Source organism: Cyprinus carpio, chromosome B22 (assembly GCF_018340385.1).
Source record: "Cyprinus carpio isolate SPL01 chromosome B22, ASM1834038v1, whole genome shotgun sequence".
NCBI lineage: Eukaryota > Metazoa > Chordata > Actinopteri > Cypriniformes > Cyprinidae > Cyprinus > Cyprinus carpio.
The window spans coordinates 13,869,818-13,885,445 of record NC_056618.1 but is presented as its reverse complement, the minus strand read 5'-3'; the positions used below and the strand labels follow the sequence as shown (position 1 = coordinate 13,885,445).

The 15,628-nt window shown below is 34.1% G+C and overlaps 1 protein-coding gene and 2 long non-coding RNA genes across 3 annotated transcripts in view; 2 read left to right on the top strand and 1 right to left on the bottom strand.

Annotated features, from left to right (window-relative positions):
• Positions 1 to 15,628, top strand: part of LOC109055738 (ribonuclease inhibitor-like) — a 536,777-nt gene that overhangs the window by 86,274 nt on the left and 434,875 nt on the right. The gene's annotated exons all lie outside the window — the stretch shown is intronic.
• Positions 2,194 to 13,719, bottom strand: LOC122141401. The gene is made up of 3 exons (XR_006157785.1): positions 13,581 to 13,719; positions 4,110 to 4,209; positions 2,194 to 2,349 (listed from the first exon to the last, which is right to left on the bottom strand). It is a non-coding gene; the product is annotated as an uncharacterized LOC122141401 (long non-coding RNA).
• On the top strand, positions 13,711 to 15,512 carry LOC122141385. Its single transcript, XR_006157762.1, has 2 exons — positions 13,711 to 13,852; positions 15,321 to 15,512. It is a non-coding gene; the product is annotated as an uncharacterized LOC122141385 (long non-coding RNA).

Here is a 15,628-nt window from a genome sequence, read left to right as displayed (position 1 = left end):
AGAATTTAATACAGTCCTGTGTTTATTTGAAGAAATTTGATTACATTTCTTTCATTACAGCAATAGTCTATGAATTCAGATGGAATGATTTCATTCAGTTAGTCTGTAGGTTATGATGAATAATTAAGATATATGAAATGTATTGAATTAGTTCAGAACTAAATAAATTATAATTAACTTTCAGTTTCTACATACAAATAGAAAACGCCCAGTTATTTTCATCTTATATTCTGAATTTATCATCTCTGTTCAGTTTTACAGATTGCTGTGATGTAGATATATGTGCTTTTCACAATCTGTCATTTTTGGCGCTTGCACTGCAGGTCAAAGTTTTTCCGGTGACAACAGTGGCCTTATGTAACAAGAATAAGCTTGCACCCCAATGTGCATACTAGCCTATCTGCCCTAAATAGTATTGAAAATGACTAATATCACATTGATTTTTTTTCCTTTCTGTTTTTACAAATTAGATATTATGAAAATACTTGAACTGCCAATACTTTAACTTTACAAAGCGCAAACATTCCACAATTAACTTTTTGAGTCAGGGTCATCACAAATACAACTCTGTTTAATTCTGAACAAACACAGTTATAACTCAGTTAATGAAACATATAAAAGTTGCAATGCTCAATTGAAATAGGCAATTGTTGCGTTCAGCGTGACCAGAGACTCACTGTGCTGTTTTAGCCTTTGTGAAGGATGATGAATTACGTCGAAAATGCAAGTTAAGTGTAAAACCTATACGTAATAAATATTATTCTGGCACCCAGCTATGTCGCGAATATGGAAACATTTGGATTGGTGCCAGGCTAGTTTTAGAGGATTTGTTGTGGAGGGAAGGAATTAAAATAGCTTGTGTTTATAATGTTTGTAAACATATGTAAAACATGTTTTTACTAACAAACAACTGCAATAGAACCACAGTATTACTGCAATACAGCTGAAGTAGTACTACAATTATACTGCAATAAAACTGCAGTAGTACTGCAATCTATAACACAACTGAAGTACAATTCAATACAAGTGTAATGTGCAATACTAATAAAATGCTGTACAGTAACACTGAAATGCAACCAGAAAATTCAGAATAACAAGTTTTATTTGCACACATCTGCAATATAATTAATTAAGGTACAAAACAACAGTGAATGCCTCAAACAGCAATGCATCAATAAATGATTTTACTTTTCTTTAAACTTAAAATAACAGGCTGAGAGTTACACTAAATGTACTTAGTGTTTATTTATAAATCACACAATCATGCACATTTCTTCCCCTCATTATTCAGGCAGGTTTAATTTTTGAAGAGCTTATCCTCATCGTTCAATGACTGCCTTTATCTCAGATGTGGAAACACTATTTTGGATGGTAGTCTGGAAAAACAAACAAACAAAAACTACAGAAATTCTGAAGTTTATTTTGCACTTTTCATTACAGGTATATTTAGTATGCAACAAAATAAATCTTGAATTGTGATATCAATGACTATGTTTACATGGACTAATTATTTACCTTATACATTTCATTTCTTACCGGCATATTGGTCAGCATTAATAATGACTATGTTTACATGGACTAATTATTTACCTTATTCTAAGACAATATTATGATTAAGGTGTTTACGTGAGTTGCTTTAAGAATACTCCTTTCATGTTCTCATTTTACATGTTAAAGGCTTGTTCATAGTTTGATTAATGGCACACGTCATTACGTCCCCATGCAACGCCATCCGACGTCCCCTCCAGAATTTCACATATAAACAGATATTTTTCGTGATGATGTCATGTACAGTTGAGGGAATTTCATTTTTAATTTTATGAAAGCTTCAGTAGTAGTAAATTATTTACGTGCATACAGACGATGGCGGTGTTGAAGCTCTTTTATTTGCCGTTAAACGGTTGACCACTGTGTGTGTGTCCTGTCGTAAAATACGGTGAAAAGAAATATCTATACTGCACTTCAGTAATGCAACTAAAAGAGGAATACTCCACATGTCTTAATTCAATTCTGCTTACTTCAAATATGACTTAAGCCAGATTAAGTTAATCAAAAATCTCTGTTAACATGGTAGATCCTTAATCAGAGTATTGTCTTAATAGTGTTAAAATCAAATGATTGTTGTCCATGTAAAGGTGCTCTATGTCTTTGAACACTCCAGGTAAAAGAAGTTAAAAGCTTGGTTCACCCAAATCTGTCATCAATTACTCACCATCATGTCGTTCCAAACCCGCAAGTCTTTTGTTCATCTTCAGAACACAAATGAAGATCTTTATAATGAAATCTCAGAGCTTTCTGACCCTCCTCTGATAGTCCATGCCACTTCTCCTTGCACAAAAACATGCATTTCTGGAAAAAAGCAAAGACACAGTCATGTTTAAAAACTGTACAGATACTGTCCTCCACAATTATTTGCCCTCTTGATCATTTTGGTTTTTCATTCAAAATTCTAACCTTAAGTTTTAAAATAATAATAAAATAATAATAATTTAAAAATATATAATTTACAAATATATGTAAATATACCATTAGGATACAGTATATAGAATATATGTGTTCTACAGTTATTGTGCCCCCTTCATTTAATACTTTGTGTAACCTATAACCCTCTTCACACATAAGGGCTAATCCATGGCTAGATGTGCATTACATGATTTTAATGTATGAGGTGGAGGCAAAGAACCACACGACATGAAACTGGTTGCCTCCATTGAAGTTGATTAAAATTGTGTAATACAAACCTGTTAAAGCTAGGTTCAAAAGTTAAGGTAAAACTGTCCTTAAAGAGATAGCTTAACCAGAAATGAAAATTCTGTCATTAATTAGTCACTCTTGTGTGGTTTCACACCCGTAAGACCTTCATTCCTCTTAGGAACACAAACAAAGATTTTCTTTTTAAGAAATCAGAGAGCTTTTCTGACCCTGCAGACTTGCAACTTACACATTCAAGTTCCAGAATTGTAGGAAAGACATTGTTAAAGTAATTAATGTGACTCCAGTTGTTTTGACTCAATTTCATGAAGCAACACAAGTGTTTGTGTCCAAAAAAAAAAAAAAAAAAAAAATTTATAATCTACCACTTATTTACAAAAATATTGATCTGTAATGTGCATTCACGAGAGCATCACAACGCATGAAGACAACAGAAGACAAAACTGAGGCTGAACCTCTGGAGTCACATGATTACTTTCACAATATCTTTCCTACTGTTCTGGAACTTAAATGTGGAAGTTGTGTTGCTGCCTAAAGAGGGATCAGAAAGTTCTCGGATTTCATCAAAAATATCTTCATTTGTGTTTTGAAGATGAACAAAGGTATTATCGGTTTGGAACGACATGAGGGTGAGTAATTAATCACAGAATTAAAAATTTTTGGGTGAACTAACCCTTTAATGTTTGTGGAGTACAATTTGACTGGAAGGGTAGAACGAAGTTAATTTTCATGAGTTTGTTTGGTTACACATCATTAGATCTAGTGTTCTGACTGTACGTGTGTGCTACAGTAAAAGCAGCACATTAATTTAAAATGGTGATTGAACTGATTGCAATTATCTATACACTGATTGTTTTTAATGCATACCTTCCAGTCAATCAGAGAGAATCAAAGAGTCCACCAAAAAAGAACAGAATTCACTTCTGCTGTGAAGCAGCTCTAAACAGTAGAAAGTGTGATTGTTCAGTTGAAATCAGTGTTGACTCATCGAGAAAAACAGTGGTGTCATCATCTGGCTCAGTTCAGTCTCAGTGGAGTCAGATCAATAATATTACTGAATATTATGTGGTTCACAAATAAGCAAGCCTAAAGTCAACAGTGGAAAGGAACAAAAACACCAATCAGACACAATCAAGCTAACAAATGAACATGGTGTGAAAATAAATAAAGTGGGATATAGTTTAGTTTAAGGATCAGTTGCCCTCTGGCTAACAAATGAACACGGTGTGATTATGATTCAGGCTGCATCACAATGTAGTGTAAAATATACAGGACTGTATGCCTGCAAGTAGCTGGAGTTATTAATCTCATTTAAATACTATCTAAAATCAGGTTTACATTTCTGACTAACTAGAATGTGAGTGACCTTTAATGCATTCCCAGAAATAAAGTCTCACCAACATCTGTCGAGTGTCTTTTCAGTGTCTCTCTTCTCCTCTCTCCTAATGCTTCCTCTCATGCAAAGAGGGGTACACTGTACAATGAGTTGACGCTCTCCTAGAAACAAACAAACAGTATATTCAGTGCAGTTTTGTTCATTCCATTATTATAAATGATGTACTGATGCTATTGGAATGAGAACTGAACTGAGCTGGACAATGACATGATTCGTTTCTACAGATCTGCTAATAACTAAATTTCTGAGTCATAGCATAATTAAATAGTTGGATTGTGATGTTGTACAGATCAGTACAGATCACAGCGGGCTGAATAAGATATCCGTGAAGTCTTTTTACATCTCTCTAAAATGATAACTAAAGATATATGAGGGCATTAGACATTATTCTCACCGCTAAACTGTATGACTCGACAAAGTCAACGCTCCAGCTCGCCTGATGAACTTCTCTTCCGGAAACCTCTGTTTGTTCTGTGCTCACACTTGTGAACGGTCTCTCGGTGTAATGTGTTATGTCTTTGTGCTTTAATTGTGACAGTTCACATATTAATGATGTTGTTCTGAACCAAAAACGCAGGTAAATACGTTATAGTCTGTTTAAGGGTTGTAAGGCTATTCTTGTGCCTGCTAACACTTGTAAAGAAGCTTTTGTCTTGTTTCTCTTCACATACAAAACGGTTAGAGGGAACTATTTTGTTGTTATGAATGTAATTATAAGAAAAACAAGTATATTTGGTTTTGTATTTTTCTGTATCATTTGAGAAATAGTTGTAATACTTTTCAATAGAGCACCTAAATACTTACTCAGACAATCAGTTTCTATCAGCAAACACTCAGAATAAAGTGAGATGATCTGCTGCTGATCCTGCTGATGCTGATCTTGTTTAATGAGTGTTTATAGTCTAAGACTCATCAGTATTATCAGCTGCTGAAAATCCTCTTTATTTCATGTCAATAGATCCTGTTTTCACCTAATTCATTACACTGATGACTTCAGATCTGTTCATTGACACGTTAAGATCATTATATTGCTGTCATAGTATCATAATGGCATTTATTTAATGTATCTGTGATAAGCTATATATAAACTAAAACATACATAAACAGTTTGTTCATGCTGAATGAATGTGATCAATGTGGAAAAACATTTTTGCAGGCTTCAGGCCTGATGTGTCACCTACAAGTTAATTCAAAGGAGAAACCACATTCATGTTCTTTATGTGGAAATAGTTTTTTACATCTGCATAGTTTAAAACTACATCAGAAGATACACACTGGTGTGAGAGATCATATGTGCTTTGAGTGTGAGAAGACTTTTATTACTGCTGTAGAACTAAAACAGCACGAGAGGATCCACACTGGAGAGAAACCTTACTATTGTTTACACTGCAACAAGAGATAATCCACACATGAGGATCCACACTGAGAAAACCTTACTAGTGTTCACACTGCAACAAGAGATTCAGTCAGTTACGACATATTAAATCACATGAGAGGATCCACACTGGAGAGAAACTATATCACTGCACTGCATGTGGGAAGAGTTTCACTCTATTATCTAATCTACGCAGTCATAAAAATAAAATACCACATTAAGTAGTTTAACTTCTTTCAAGTGTGACATTGTATTATTCTGTATTAGTCTGTCATAAGCACCCACAAGAAGTGACATAACAAAAAATACAAAAACTTACATTTGCAACAGTGAATAAAGTTCATCTTCAAGACCAGCAGTTTCATCTGTGAGATTCATATCAACTCAAAAATGAAGTTACAAAGATCAGGCTTGTAGCCAGCTATGAGAACACCGAGGTCCGGACCTTGGTCATTTTTTCATGTTCAAACATAATATTTGTTCTCTGAATGACTAATTTGCTGTTCAAAACTCCTCATATGAGTGTAGACAGTTTGTAATAATGTTCAGTGTCCCTGGCATGAAAATGATTGTTGCCAGACGCTGGCTAAAGTGAACAAGGCTTGAGACAGTCGTGAGGGCGCGGGTGCAACCTCTGATGTGTTGCCAGAGCCAGCTTTTATAATTTTATAATATAATTTTATTATCTTTTCTGCTTAATTTGACACTGTAGAAAGATAATAAAGTGGATAGTTGCAGTTCAGGGTTAGTGATATCTTTATGTTATCTAATTTACAAAAGATTTGAACTAATTACAGTTTATATTTTTTTTACTTTTTGATAAACTGACAGTAATAAAGAAAGGTCCATGGACAGGATACCACATTCGGAAAGGCAAATAAAAAAATAAAAAAAGAAACATCATGATATTGTCTGTATGACATGAAATATACAAACACCAGCCATGAAGAAGACATTTTCCTTCAGTATAGTAGTTACATTTTCATCATGCTAAAAACATTTATCATCTATACATTAGCAATGATTATTCATTACAACAATAAATACAATATCACATCATACTTCATTAAATTAATAAGTCAAGTCAATGATCACATATTTGACTTTCTTTAAGCCCTACTTTAAGCGTAGTTTTAAAAATACTAAATTTTGTATTCTCTCTAATATAAACAGGAATTAAATTCTATGATTCTGCTGCTCTAACTATGCAGTTAGCCTACTATTATGATGTCTTCAAGACACAAATGTCCTAACAACATTTATTTCATCATTAGTCTGTCTAAGACTATGTTTAATATAAACCAACACAAAAGGAAAAACAAATAAACAACAATTCAAACTCAAATGGAAGGAATTATGGAAACACTGATTTTTATTGTTTACATAACTGTACTTCTATTTATTCTTTTTTTACTTGTTTTCTTAACATTTTAATATTTGTAAATATTAAATGTAAGATCTTAGAGACAAAACAGAAATGCATGTGTAAATTTGTGTAAAAATTAAGATACTTTAGTATAAATACCAGATAAACATAAATGCTTAATAAGTAGAAAAATAAACTCACGAACTGGCAGATCTGCTTAATCCTCCCATCAGTGAAGCTCCTCCCACAATCAAATGCTGGAATATTCCCACCTTCAGTGAAGCTCCTCCCACAACATGAAGATCAGAACCCTGCAGAATCCACACTCAGTGAAGCTCCTCCCACAACAATCACAACCTTCAGTGAAGCTCCTCCCACTGCAGCTCATCAATAAATGCTGGAATATTCCCATCAGTCTACAAGTGAAGAAAATAGAGCATAGTAAGTTTTTATTACAAAGCATCAGGAAGAAGTGAAATCTGCAGAGACAGAGTTTATTGGTGCATTGAAATGGACAGAGAGAACATGAAGATCCAGAACCCTGCAGAATCAAACACACTCAAAAACAAACATGATTATGATTAATACTTAAACAATAATAATGAAAAACAATAAAAGTTATCAGCAGTTCAACAGATTTAGTGTTTATAGCATAAAAATACTGTAGGAGTTGTTGTGAGAGAATATATGTGCTTTGAGTGTGAAGACTTTTACTTTTGAACGACAAGAGATTCATTCAGTTAGGACCTTTAAAATCACATGAGAGGATTCATAAAGAAATGTAGAAAACAATCCAATAAATAATATATGGGGAAGACAGTCTTTTGTCTTCTCTATAGTTTATCTCAAGCATATTAATGTCTCATAAGAAACATCTAAATTTGTCTCAGTGAATAACAACATCACAATAAGTTATGTAGTTTCAGGACCACTGCTTTCAAGTGCTACATCTCTCCATATTAATGTCTCATAAGAAACATCTAAATTTGTCTCAGTGAATAAAGTTCATCTTGAAGACCAGCAGTTTTAAACCTTTTAACCCACACCTGGACGCCGACGCACTGAACTCTCTTTGTTTGCACATGTCAATGTTTATGAATAGATTAGCCTGTTAGTCAGCACCCCCCATTATGGGACTCACAGCTGAAAGTGCTCTACCTAACTTAAAATTGTAACAGTTCCTTACTTCAGTGTGTTACACACATAATTGTTGCGTCTTTGGAAAGAAGACCCTTTGGGCTGTACTTTTTATCAACCAGATTTGATAATGCTCAAAAATATTAAAAGTTGTAGACACTGAAGTGCCTTGAATTTTTTTTTACCACATTGAATTTTTTTTTTTATATATATAAAAATACATGAAATCAGTCCTGGAGCAACCTAGAAAAGTAATGGGTTGGATGTCAAATGTCTCATGAGTTTCTATTTCAAATCTGAAGGAGATGCCATGAAAAATGAGATTCCTGCAACCATTTTTATGAGACTATGTATAGCACCACCCCCCCCCCCACCCCCCAAATATAAAAAATATTTACCAACTGTATTGAAGGCTTCTACAAACTATTTAGTCATTAAACATACCACTGCATATTTATTTCAATTATAAAACACTAGACAGAAACTTAGACATCATATAAGTGATTTATTTGAGCACTAGAAAAATACAATAAGAATAATTTGAGTAAGAAAAATAAATAAATAAAATAAAAAAGATTTAACTTTGTATGCCAATTACAGAACATCCTGAGATTGCTAGAAATGCAGCATTTACAATGAATTCTGGTCATATAGTCAATAATCTTGTGCCGATGGCCAGTTATAGAGATGGTAATAACACAAATGCGCCATAGAGTAAATAAATCACTCTCTATTCATATAGATGGGATTCACATTGATAGCTGTGATTACACAGTAATAGCTGATTTGCACTCAAACAGATGGTAATCATGCAGATACAGGCACATTCAACATAAAACACTCTCACACATATATAAAAACCCAAAACGTGTGAATTTGTCATGTTAACACGTAAATTGCGTGTTAACATGTACCTACATTTTTGGGAAATTAGCACCGCCTACTGGTTTGGTGCTGCTCTTGCTCAAACACAGAGAACCTAAATTAAGCTTGTAAATAGCTTTTTTAAATGGGCCTATTTAGACAGTTAACTATAACTGTTCAAGCCCTAAAAGTCATGACCATTTTCACAATCACAAAAGAAATTGTGTAATATATTTACACATTTCTCCAAACAGTATTTACATGTACACTTATACTGTAGCATATTTCTAAAGAATATTTGTATAATTCAACCACTGTGCATTATTTGTTAGAGAGAATCTGAGAATTTGAGAAGAATCTGAGATTTGAGATGCATTGTTTTGCAGTGTTTTTCGAAGATATATATATATATTACAAAGTTATATTACAAAACACACACACACACACACACACACATGCATAATAATAATAATATAAAACAAAAGTGACTTGAATTTTTAATAATTGAAACGAGACAGAACTTCGGCTTATGTGATTTTATAATGGATATTAAAATGTGAAATCATGAATATAGGACCAAAAGTAATAATATATTAATTAATATTAATAATAATATATTATTAATAATAGGCTACTACACAGAACAAGAGATTAATCTATATTCTCGCCAAAATGTTGGATAGATTTGGAGTGCTAATACACTCGTGATCGATCTATTCAGTTTCCTGGAAGTTACCCTTGAGTCAATGTCGATGGTTCATGATGGCTGATGAGGTAAGCTCAGCGTAGTGCTTGAGTCACTCTATCATCAATAATTCAAGGTGTTGTGACACCCCCTGTCATTACTGTTTGTCATCATTCTCATGACTATTAATTTGGTGATGCAGACCTTCGTTTTATTGTATTTATTCATGAGATTGCGAACAAGCACTTACCTAATGGATACAATGAGCCCACGTCACCTGGCATCTTCCGCTGGGTGCGGGCCCGTGACGCGCAGCGTATAGTAAATAGAGAGACGGGAATCCGTATCATTCTTTCCAAATTATATATTACATTTCTTTACAGGTAACTGTGAAAACAAACTTAGCTTACTTTCGGTTATAATAAACACTGTTAAACATATTCCGGTGGGTTGAAAAGAGTATTTATTTTAACTTTATTTAAGTTTGTCATAAGTTTGTTGCTTTGCGATTAGCATGAGAGCCTGCCATTATATGCAATGCATCAAAATACCGTTGCAGTTGGAATCAATAAGAGTTGATGTTGGTTCAGAGTTATGAATTATCTTCGACTTACATATTTGGTCATTTAACCCACTGTGATATGTCTATTAACAGCGAGTTATAACTAAGTACTAGCATAGGCTATGTCTTAACCCATTTAATAATTTTTTCCCTCAGAGATGACATTTGTATGGTATTTACAAGATAATAAAATCATCAATATCAATTATACTAAAATAAAAAGTTTAAATCCTTGCGTTGTAGGTAAAACTGCATTCCCTGGAGTCTGTGCAGAAGGACAGGCTGTTGAATACAATCCTCATAAGGTTGCCAGGTCTTATGTTTGATGTAATGGCCATGTTTGAGGTATCCCAGAGCCCTGACCCTTTTGGAGATGTCCTGCATTGGTGCACTTGAGGGATATGGACACAGACCTGGAAAGGCTTTGCTGTCACCAGATACCTGCAAATTGCATAAGCAACATGGCACACATGGAGTTCTATGTGGCATGGCCGCCTTGGTGTGGGCAACAGAGTGGTGATCCCCAGATGTTGTGGCTGGAAGATACGGATCAAATTCCCCAACCCAAGAGGCCAATATACAGGATTCCGGGTGCACCACCTTCAATAGTTTTTTCAATTAGCCATTTGTAATTAGTTAGACAGCTATTTCTAAACAGTATCTTATGGAAGAAACATTAGTGAATGTGAATTGTATGTTTTATTCCCTGTTGCCTCTACAATTGTGCACTTCTATTTATTTTAGTTATGGTTAGACATTAAAATAAAGACAAATTCAGAAAAGTTCAATATTATACATCATTTATTACAAATATTTACAAGGACCAGATTACAGTACAAGACTCACTGTGGAGGAATGTCTTCTCTTTAAATGTGGGCCTGCACAAGTTCTGCAGTGGATGGTGGCAGTACAGCAGCAAGCAAACCTTAGCGCCTTGGGTCATTGGACCTGTTCAGCCATCACTTCCAGCATGCACTCATCAAACAATTACAAAAATGTGCTACAGACACACATCTACCAATACTGTGAATGAAGTAGAATATGGCTATGTATAAGTGTAGTTACAGTATGTACATTTGTAAATAAATACAATAGCTACTTTAGTGCGTGTAATTGCATGACCGTAGATGCATACCTGAAGCTGATGAACTTCTTCACCTGTCAAGCACGATTGCTATAAGTGCCTGATGAGCTGATGAACTTGTAATCACATATCAGAGTGAGTAAAAATCACAATCTCAGAGCAAATGAAAATCAAGTGACTACAATTGTTCAATCGCGGGTGCAACCTCTGATGTGTTGCCAGAGCCAGCTTTTATGATTTTATAATATAATTTTATTATCTTTTCTGCTTAATTTGACACTTTAGAAAGTGAATAAAGTGGATAGTTGCAGTTCAGGGTTAGTGATATCTTTATGTTATCTAATTTACTAAAGATTTGAACTAATTCATTTTAATATATTGATTGTATACATTTTTGGCACACATTATTTAAGTTTTATTTTTTATTTACTTTTTGATAAACTGACAGTAATGAAAGGCCCATGGACAGGATACCACATTCGGTAAGGCAAATACAAAAACAAAAAACAAATAAAAAAAAAAAAAAAAAAAAAAAAATTTAGGGGTGGAGGGGAGGGGGGACTCGAATGGGGGTCTGCCCAGGGTGTAATTCAATGTAGAACCGCCATGATATTATGTGTCAGAAACATAATGAACGCTATTAAAAACCGTAGCATTTAAAAATAATACACAAATCTGTTTAATAAGTCAAGTCAATGATCACATATTTGACTTTCTTTAAGCCCTACTTTAAGCGTAGTTTTAAAAATATTAAATTTTGTATTCTCTCTAATATAAACAGGAATTAAATTCTATCATTCTGCTGCTCTAACTGAAAAAGAATGTCTTAGCCAATCTGAGACTTTGTTCAATGCAGCAGTAAGTTTGATAGCAGCTTGTTTTTTGTCTTAACATAAGTATAAAGAACTGTATCCGAACCTGGACCTCTGGACAAACTGTAGGCAGATCATTAATGTATATGCTAAACAAAATTGGTCCAAGAACCGACCCCTGTGGGACTCCAATATTACAGTCAAGAAATGGTAAGCATGCATCATTAATTCTTGTACATTCTTTTCTTACATTTAAGTATGTAAGTACTCCATCCATGTTAATTTATTAGTAAAATTAAACTTTGATAATTTAGATAAAAAAACATTGATTAACGGTATAAAAATACTTTTTAAAATCAAGGAAGATGGCTCAAACAACGCATCCCCTATCAAGACTGGATTTAATTTGTTCAATGAAATAACAGTTCGCTGTCTCCATAGAGTGGTGTGCCCTAAATCCAAACGGCATAGGATGTAATGGAAAATGACCAAGATTTAAATGCTGTACTAACTGATTGAAAACGACCATTTCAATTACTTTAGAAACAACTCGTAGAATACTGACAGGTCTTTAGTTAGTTACATTAGCCGGATCACCAGTCTTATACAGTACGTCTGGTGAGAGGCATTTTTTTTCATCAACCGCTAGAACAGCAAAATCATTATTTTTTTTTTTAATTCATGGTTGATTTTTGTCTTCTTCTTCTAATGCTTGTTTTCTGTACATTCGTGTGTATGATTGTTTCAATATTTGGAGCCAAAAATGAAAGGATGAATCTGTTAGGAAAATTAATTAGACATGCTGATCCGATTTCAATGTTATTTAGCTTTCTTTCTTTTTTTACATTTATGTTTGTCAAAAAAAAATAGTTTCAGTTACTTTACTTTTTTAAATTATAGCCTATATTTGAAAAGGACTGCAAACATAAACTGTAAAGATAAGTGTGTCAGACATGTCAGTGTGGGAAGTATGTTTTTTTATTTATTTTTTTTTTCAGAAGGGCTCTGTATTGCTAATGGAAAGCACTCAGAATAATATACTTAGAATAAAGTGAGATGATCTGCTGCTGATCCTGAATGTCTTGTTTAATGAGTGTTTATAGTCTGAGACTCATCAATATTATCAGCTGATGAAAATCCTGTTTTCACCTCATTCATTATGGAGATCTCCTGTAAACTGCAAGTAAAAGTTAATTTCATTCTTCTCATCAGACTTAAACTATGCAGTTAGCCTACTATTATGATGTCTTTAAGACACAAATGTCCTAACATTTCTTTCATCATTAGTCTGTCTCAGACTATGTTTAATATAAACCAACACAAAAGGAAAAACAAATAAGCAAAAATTCAATCTCTAATTGGAGGAATTATGGAAACACTGATTTTTATTGTTTACATAACTGTACTTCTATTTATTCTTTTTTTACTTGTTTTCTTAACATTTTAATATTTGTAAATATCAAATGTTAAAATCTTAGAGACAAAACAGAAATGCATGTGTAAATTTGTGTAAAAATTCAGATTTTAGTATAAATACCAGATAAACATAAATGCTTAATATGTGAATTGGTAGAACAACAAACTCACAAACTGGCAGATCTGCTCCTCCATCAGTGAAGCTCCTCCCACAACAATCACACCTTCAGTGAAGCCCCTCCCACAACAATCACACCTTCAGTGAAGCTCCTCCCACTGCAGTTCATCAATAAATGCTGCAATATTCCCAACAGTCTACAAGTGAAGATGAGCATCAAAGCATCTGTAAAAAGTGAAATCTGCAGAGACAGAGTTTATGGAAGGACAGAGAGAACATGAAGATCCAGAACCCTGCAGAATCAAACACACTGAAGAACAAACAGGTTGCTGTTTTGTTCCTTTTAGCGCCTAATCTCTGGAATAACCTACCTGAAATTGTTCGGGAGGCAGACACACTCAGCAATTTAAATCTAGATTAAAGACCCATCTCTTTAACCTGGCTTACACAGAAACACACTAATATGCTTCTAATACCATCCGTTAAAGGATATTTTAGGCCGCATTAATTAGGTAAACCGGAACCGGGAAAACTACCCATAACACCCCGATGTACTTGCTAATCGTTAGAAGACTGGCATCTACGCTAATATTAGTCTGTTCCCTCTTATTCCGAGATCACCGTAGCCACCAGATCCAGTCTGTATCCAAGTCAGAGGGCCACTGCAGTCACCCGGATCCAGTACGTATCCAGCCCAGATGGTGGATCAGCACCAAGAAAGGACCTCTACAGCCCTGAAAGACAGCGGAGACCAGGACATAGAGCCCCAGATACAGACCCCCTGTAAAGACCTTGTCTCAGACGCCCACCGGGACAAAGACTACAGGAACAGATGATTCTTCTGCACATCTGACTTTTCTGCAACCTGGATTGAACTCCTGGTTTCGTCTGGTCAGAGGAGAACTGGCCCCCCGACTTAGCCTGGTTTCTTGTGGAGGTTTATCTCCATTCTGTCACTGATGGAGTTTGCTTAGTTGGGGACACTTCATTTACAGCGATATCGTTTGACTTGATTGCAAATGATTGCACAGATACTATTTAAACTGAACTGAGATGATGACATCAAAATTGTAATGATGAACTGCCATTAACTGTCATTTTGCATTATTGACACACTGTTTTCCTAATTAATGTTGTTCAGTTGCTTTGACGCAATCTGTTTTTTTTAAAGCGCTATATAAATAAAGGTGACTTGACTTGACTTGACTGTTTATGCTTGATACTTTAGTAATGAGACTGAAAAACAATTAAAGTTATCAGCAGTTCAACAGATTTAGTGTTTATAGCATAAAAATACTGTAGGAGTTGTAAAAAATGTAGAAAACAATCCAATAAATAATATAGGGGAGACTTTCTATCTCCAGGGTACAAAAAAGGGACCGAAACTCGAATGTTCAAATGATATTGATTCCTGGGTGTTGCCATTAAAAAAATGCTTTCATTTTAAAAAAGAAGAAAATGAAAAAAATGCTGTAACAGTAGTCAGTGAAAAATATTGGTCAGTTATTTAGTTTAAAAAAATTATTAACTGCATAGTAAGTTTTTATTACAGTATATTAATGCTAATATTATGTTTATAATACAGTGTTATAATTGTGGAGTCGATCAAGCATCGAAAAGTTCTCAGAAACATTTGATTAGTGTGTATTTTTTAATATAGATAATTGTATCTTATTTTGTAAAATTGTAACAAAATTATTATAATTTGGTGCAGCTGTCTACTTTCACTTCATGTTTTCTAATTTTTTAATGAGTTTAATCATAGTGTAACCTTTTTTAAACTGTAATTTCAGATCTAATGGAGGAGAAAATACATCATGTCAAAACTGGAGAAAAAACTCTCTCACAGACTGAAAGTATTTCTTTATTGAAAAGAAGAGACAAGAAAAGTTTCACCTGCACTCAGTGTGGAAAGAGTTTGACATGCAAACAGAGTCTCACCGTTCACATGAGGATCTACACTGGAGAGAAACCATACCGATGTGATCAGTGCGGGAAGAGATTCACACAATCTGCAAACTTTAAAAGTGTTCCCACTGCGACAAGAGAACCATTAAAATAACACCTTTAAAATCACATGAGAGGATTCACTCTGGAGAGA